The following is a 6,719-nucleotide window of genomic DNA, read 5'->3' on the forward strand; positions in this document are numbered from 1 at the left end:
AACACATTTTTCTTGAACCATAAGCATTTAATTATTTCTTGAATATTTTTGGAACTTAACCCCAAGTTATCTGTATAACTACCAAACAAAGGAATTCTATAACCTTAGCTATGCACAAGAACCTCCAGAAGGCCCAGTTAGGTTTGGAGGTTTGTTGATTTATTCTGCTATTTACTTTTAATAACTAAGTACAATTTTAACTTATGATTACATGTCTGGGTGCAACTTTCGTCACTGCAGCCAATGCTTCGTCTAATGGGAATGGGCCTTCGGAATCAGCAGATGATGACTTGCCAAGTGTGATAACATGTGCTAATTACCTGAAGCTTCCTCCTTATTCTACCAAGGTATAATTTATCATATGGATTTGATGATTCATTATCATGCTCATTGAGGTTTCTTTTAGTACTGATTTATAATACCCCACATTTTCTTGGCAGGAAATTATGTCCAACAAGCTACTCTATGCAATCAATGGGTGGCAGGGATCCTTTGATTTATCATGAGTCTCAGGAACTAACCAAGCTGTCCCTAATTGTTAATATGATGAATTAGGGCTTACTTTTGATTTATCATGAGTCTCATTTTAGCTATTAGTTTATGTTATATTTTTCAAATAATAAATTTTTTTTTGACAAATGTGATGAAGGTTTATGTATGTTGGATTGGTTAATCTAAAATTATATAAAAATATTTCCATTCTTTAAATTAGTCATTCAAACTATGATTCAGAATTATATATTAATTTTGCAATGTTTAATTAGGAAGATTCATAAACACAGCCATAAGTATTTTGATCTAGCTTAATAGTCATATTTTCGGCTATTGGCACACTTTTTAAGCGTAGCTATATCTTCTCGTAATCATCAACAGCCACGCTTATCAAGCGTAGCCATATTTTCTCCTATTGGCACGCTTAAAAAGCGTAGCCATATCTTCCCCTATCGGTACGCTTTTAAAGTGTAGCCAAAACTACCTCATTGGGCACGCTTTCAAACACGTGGCGATATGTACACTTTTTGGTACGCTTCTCAAGCATAGTCATAGGTTAATACCTATGGCCATGCTTTTTAAGCGTGGCAAGAGATGAAAGCGTGCCAAAAATAAAAGCATGACGATAGATCCAAAAAAGCGTGGTGATAGAGCAACCGGCACTCTCGCGGATGTGACCCTTCCAAAAGCGTGCCGATATCTCAAAAAGCGTGGGGAAAAGCTATCGGCACACTTTAAAAGTGTGGCAGAAAGCTTATTTTCTTGTAGTGCGACACTCTTCCTAGTAACACTGAGGTGAACCCAAGAGAAGAGTGCAAGGCCATCACCTCTAAGGCTGAGGATGATTCTGGAGAGAATGGGATGGCATTGAACGCTAGTGAAGGGCATATCACTGGGCTTTCAACGCCCAATCTGGTAGCAAGCTTGGCGCTGAACGCCAGTAAGAAAGCCCTCACCGGGCGTTCAACGCCCATCTTGGCAGCAGAGCTGGCATTGAACGCCATCTAGGAAGCACTGGCTGGGCATTCAACGCCCAAACAGATAGGAACTCTAGCGCTAAATGCCAATGAGGAACCCCTCACTAGGCATTCAACGCCCAACCAGACAGGAAAGCTGGCGTTGAACGCCAGCCAAGATACCCCTGCTGGGTGTTCAACGCCCAAAATGGTAAGGGAGCTGGCGTTTAATGCTAGTAAGGGTGCACAGCATGGCGTTTAACACCCAAAGAGCTAGCAGAGCTGGCGTTGAATGCCAGTAAAGGCACACCCTCTGAGTGCTCAATACCTACTGAGGACATCCCTATATAAGAACCAAAGGAAGCCAAGGCTCACATAAAGACCATAGAGGCTACTTTGCATGCACTTTTGCAATGCATGAGTTCTAATGAATACTCATCCTCTGATGAAGATGAAGACACTAGGGAAGAGCAAGTTGCTCGGTACCTAGGAGCTCTTATGAAGCTGAATGCCAAGTTATTTGGTACAAAGCCTTTGGAGGAAGAACCTCCATTGCTTTCCAAAGAACTCAATGCTTTGGTTCAGTAGGAGCTACCTCAGAAGCTTCTAGATCCTGGACGCTTTCTGATTCCTTGCACCATAGGCACCATGATCTTTGAGAAGACTCTGTGTGACCTAGGGTCAAGCATAAACCTCATGTCACTCTCTATAATGGAGAAGCTGGGTATCTTTGAGGTACAAGCTACAAACATCTCACTAGAAATGGCAGACAAGTCAATGAAGAAGCCATATGGCTTAGTAGAGGATGTCTTGGTAACAGTTGAAAACCACTACATCCCTGCAAACTTTATAGTCTTGGACATAGGAGATGATGAAGATGATTCTATCATGCTTGGAAGACCTTTCCTAGCTACTGTAAACGCCATGATTAATGTGGCAAAGGGAGAAATGTTTTTCAAACTAGGAGAGGACTACATCTTGTTCAAGATGTCCAATCCCAATTCTCCCTCTGATAGGAAAGAGACAGTGGTGCAACACCTAATGTTCCAACCCTCTCTTTCTATGTAAAGCTTTGCAGATCCCCAAACATTAATTCTATGTTTGGTATTTGGCAGCCATCAACAAGCTCTGAGAATAAAGGTACTAGGAAGAAAGTACCAAAAGGCTAGAGGGACAAGAGAGTCCCAACTGAAGGCCTCTCACATGCCATGAGAGTTGTCTTTACTAAGAAACCAGTCATACCACATACAGTGAGTCATATCCTCTCTCTAGAGCATGTAGAGCTCATTCATGAGAAGACAGGAAAAAAGTTTACTGTAAGGGGCGAAAATCTGAGCCCATAATCACCTTCGTAAGGAGCTAACCGTCAAGCTAGTGACATTAAAGAAGCGCTTGTTGGGAGGCAACCAAACCTTAATTAATTATTTCTATTTTCTTTCATTTTGTTTAATTTATTAGGTTCATGATCATATGCAATAGTCAAAATAGAGACAAAATTGTTTAGCAGTGAAAATAGAACACTCTGGATGGAGTGTTGTTGAAGTTAAACGCCAGCCAGGGAGCACTGGCTGGGCATCCAACGCCCTAAATGGGCAGCGTTGCTGGCGTTGAACACCAGCCAGGGAGCAGACCTTGGGCATTCAAACGCCAGGGCAGAAGGCAGGGAATCTGAATTCCCTACCCTCTCAGGACCAGTGAGTTCTACAGCATCTTCACCTACCCCACTTACTTTCACACTTCCCCATACACTCTTCCCTATAAACCCTAGCCCAATCATATCCATATCACTTCCCCAAAATCATCATAACTTCCACCAACCCACACCCAATTCAAAATCAAATTTCACACCCAAAACCCCACCCATGGCCGAACCTAACCCTACCCTACTCCTATAAATACCCTTCTCCATAACCCTTCATACACACATCTCTCATGCACTCATAAAACCCACAAGGCCGAGTGCTCTCTCTCCCTCTATCTCCTTCTCTTTTATTTATTTTTGCTCGAAGACGAGCAAAGTTTTAAGTTTGGTGTTGGAAAAGCCTAGCTTTTTCTCTGTCAATTCCCATTCATGGCACCCAAGGTTGGAGAGTCCTCTAGAAAGAGGAAAGGAAAGGCAGTAGCTGCCACCTTTGAATCTTGGGAGATGGAGAGATTTATCACCAAAGCCCACCAAGACCACTTCTATGAAGTAGTGGTAGGGAAGAAAGTGATCCCTGAGGTCCCTTTCAAGCTCAAGAAGAATGAGTATTCAGAAATCCGAAGAGAGATCCAGAGAAGAGGTTGGGAAGTCCTAAACAATCCCATTCAAGATGTTGGGATTTTAATGGTGCAAGAATTCTATGCTAATGCATGGGTTACTAAAAACCACGATACTAGTGTGAACCCAAATCCAAGGAATTAGAGCACCATGGTCCGAGGGAGAATCTTGGATTTCATCCCGGAAAGTGTGAGGTTGGTGTTCAACTTGCCTCTAATACAAGGATATCCACATCCTTATGCTAGGAGAGTCAACTTTGATTAGAGACTGGATCAAGTACTCTCAAACATCTGTATGGAAGGAGCATAGTAGAAAAGGGATTCCCAAGGCAAGCCCATTCAACTAAGAAGGCTTGACCTAAAGCCCATAGCTAGAGGATGGTTGGAATTCATCCAACGTTCCATCATCCCCACTAGCAACCGGTCATAAGTGACTGTTGATAGAGCCATCATGATCAATTGCATCATGATTGGAAGTGAGGTGGAAGTACATGAGGTGATTCCTCAGGAACTGTACAAGATAGCTGAGAAGCCTTCCACCAATGCAAGGTTGGCATTCCCACACTTCATTTGTCATCTATGCAATTCAGCTGGAATTGTCATAGAGGAGGATATCTCCATTGGGGAGGACAAGTACATCACTAAGAATAGGATGGAGCAAACTAGAGAGCATGCACAAGAGCCTATACAACCGCCTCAGCATGAGATCCCTAAGATGCCTCAAGGGATGCATTTTCCTTCTAAAAGCTATTGAGATCAATGGCAGACTTCTCTTGGAGAACTAAGCACTAACATGGAGAAATTAAGGGTGGAGCATCAAGAGCATTCCACCATCCTCAATGAAATGAGAGAAGATCAAAGAGCCATAAGGGAAGATCAAAGTCTATGAGGGAAGAACAACAAAGGCAAAGGAGTGACATTGAAGAGATCAAATATCACATTGGATGATCATGTACATTGAGGTAGAATTCTGTTATGTTTTATCTATTCTCTTGTTCTTATTGCATGATCATTTGCATTGATGTCTTAAAGTTGTAAAATATTCCTTATATCTCTCACCTTGTTTAAAAGAAAATTTTATTTGAAAAGAATTGAGAGATACATGAATTTCAAATTTAAAATAAGAATAGTTCAATTATTTTTATGTGGTGGCATTGCTTTAGTTTTCGAGATGTATGAAAAAATAGTGCATATTTGAAGTTGGAAGTTTAGAATGTTGGCTCTTGAAAGAATGGTGAAAAAGGAAAAGTATTATTGGTAATCTGAAAAATCTAAAAATTGATTCTTGAAGCAAGAAAAAGCAGCAAAAAGAAAAAGAAAAAGCATGTTGCAAAAGAAAAAAAAATTAATGCATGCGAAAAAAAGAGAAAAAAATGGCGAAAAAAATAATAAGCAGAAAAATCCATTACTACCCAAAAATGCAGGAAAAGGAGGGCAGATTGAAAAAGCCAATAACACTTTAAACCAAAAGGCAAGGGTAAAAGGATCTAAGGCTTTGAGCATCAACGGATAGGAGGGCCTAAAGGAATAAAATCATGGCTTAAGCGGCTTAACCAAGCTGTGCCTAACCATGTGCTTGTGGCATGAAGGTGTCAAGTGAAAAGCTTGAGACTAAGCGGTTAAAGTCGTGGTCCAAAGCAGAAAGAGTATGCTTAAGAACTCTGGCCACCTCTATCTGGGGATTCTAGCAAAGTTGAATCACAATCTGAAAAGGTTCACCCAGTTAAAGTGTCTGTGGAATTTATGTATCCAGTGGTAATACTAGAAAAAAAGTTCTTAGGGTCACGGCCAAGACTCTAAAAGCTGTGTTCAAGAATAGAAAAGAACTGAACTAGGAGAGTCAGTAATATCATCTGGATTCTAAGTTCCTAAAGAGACCAACACTTATGAGTTTCAATGGATAGTGAGATGCCAAAACTATTCAGAAGCAAAAAGCTACTAAGTCCCGCTCATCTAATTGTAACTAAGCTTCATTAGAAACTCTGAGATTTATTGTATCTTAATCTTTTTTTTTATCCTACTGTGTTTTTAGTTGCTTGGGGACAAGCAACAATTTAAGTTTGGTGTTGTGATAAGCGGATATTTTATACGCTTTTTGGCATCATTTTCATATAATTTTTAGCATGTTTTGCTTAGTTTTGATTAAGTTTTCATAGGTTTTATTGTTAAATTCACATTTTTGGATTCTACTATGAGTTTGTGTGTTTTTGTGCAATTTCAAGTATTTTCTGGCTGAAATTGAGGAGCTAGAGCAAGAGTCTGAATCAGAGATAGAGAAAGCACTGCAGATGTTGTCCAGATTTGACCTCCTTGCACTCGGAAGAGATTTTCTGGAGCTACAGAAGTCCAAATGGAGCAATCTTAACGGATATAGAAAGTTGACTTCCAGAGCTTTCTAGCAATGTATACTTTGCTTTAGATTAGAAGTTCCAAAACTGGCGTCCAATGCCAGCCTCCTGCACCCTTCAAGGCGTCCAGCGCCCAAGGAGAAGAGACCAACGTCCAAACGCCCAAAGAGGACCCCCTAGGCAGTGTTCAACACCCTAGAGGCCTCCAAGCACGTGGATCTCATCAAAGCTGAGCCCAAACACAAGTGGGCCCCAGAAGTGGATTTTAGGACTAAAAAGACTATTTTACCCTAACTAGTCATTAGTTTAGTTTTTAAAGGAGAAGATCAGCCTTTTTTAGGATCTTGTACAATCTCTTCTAGCATATTTCAAATTCCATCATTGTATTTTCTATCAGTATGAGTTTCTAAACTTCCTAGATTTAGGGGAGGTGCCCTGCTGAGTTCTATGAATTAATAAAAGTATTACTGTTTTTCTTCAATCCGTGTTTGATTTAATTCTAAGATGTATATTTGTTCTTCAACATGGTGAATAGGATGATCAGTGATAATCTGCTCTTTTCATCATACTAAGACTGCGTGCCTGACAACCACCCGTGTCTACTTGGGTTCATGTGAATACGTGACTGGAAAGTATGAACCGCCAGCTTGATTATACATCTCTC

The 6,719-nt window shown here is 40.5% G+C and overlaps 1 long non-coding RNA gene across 1 annotated transcript; it reads left to right on the top strand.

Moving 5' to 3' along the window:
• Positions 224–512, top strand: LOC110265540. The gene is made up of 2 exons (XR_002351690.1): positions 224–347; positions 441–512. It is a non-coding gene; the product is annotated as an uncharacterized LOC110265540 (long non-coding RNA).

The sequence above is a fragment of the Arachis ipaensis genome, chromosome B08 (assembly GCF_000816755.2).
Source record: "Arachis ipaensis cultivar K30076 chromosome B08, Araip1.1, whole genome shotgun sequence".
Taxonomy (NCBI): Eukaryota; Viridiplantae; Streptophyta; class Magnoliopsida; order Fabales; family Fabaceae; genus Arachis; species Arachis ipaensis.